This window comes from Aplidium turbinatum, chromosome 16, assembly GCF_918807975.1.
Source record: "Aplidium turbinatum chromosome 16, kaAplTurb1.1, whole genome shotgun sequence".
Classification (NCBI taxonomy): domain Eukaryota; kingdom Metazoa; phylum Chordata; class Ascidiacea; order Aplousobranchia; family Polyclinidae; genus Aplidium; species Aplidium turbinatum.
Window position 1 is genome coordinate 6,555,099 of NC_137487.1, and position 540 is coordinate 6,555,638.

General features: G+C 39.4%; 1 non-coding gene across 1 annotated transcript; it reads left to right on the forward strand.

Annotated features, from left to right (window-relative positions):
• The first annotated feature begins 433 nt into the window (after positions 1–433).
• On the forward strand, positions 434–540 carry LOC145786036 (U6 spliceosomal RNA). Its single transcript, XR_014291257.1, has one exon. It is a non-coding gene; the product is annotated as a U6 spliceosomal RNA (small nuclear RNA).

Sequence of the window (540 nt, forward strand, 5' to 3'; positions counted from 1 at the left end):
TAAACGAGGCCACTTGTTTTGGGCACTTATAACGAGGCGAGCGGTTTCATCAGAATATTCATCGCAAGAGTGGTATTGTCACTTCGCTTCACAAAAGATATCTTGCAATTAACAATTTCAGTAAATAAGGAAATGTTTGACACATCGCAATACAGGCAACAATAGTGACCTGCAAACATATCAGCGAAAATTATGCTCCAATAACAGAAAAAAGAAACCAGGCACCATGAAACAAACTCTTGTGGAAATCATCGAAAAATCGCAACTCTGTCGTAATTCATGAAGAGTCTTCCCTCTAAAAAAGCAATGAGTTGATTTTTCATCCTTTTTGTGAGAGTCTATAAAACCTTCTTTCTTTTATTATAGACAACTGTCGCTGGCGGTGCTTATCAGCGTGGCAAGAATTTGTTGATTAACAACATTTTGCAATAGGCTACTTGCTTCGGCAGTACATATGCTAAAATTGGAGCGATACAGAGATGATTAGTACGGCCCCTGCGCAAGGATGACACGCAAAATCGTGAAGCGTTCCATGTGTCT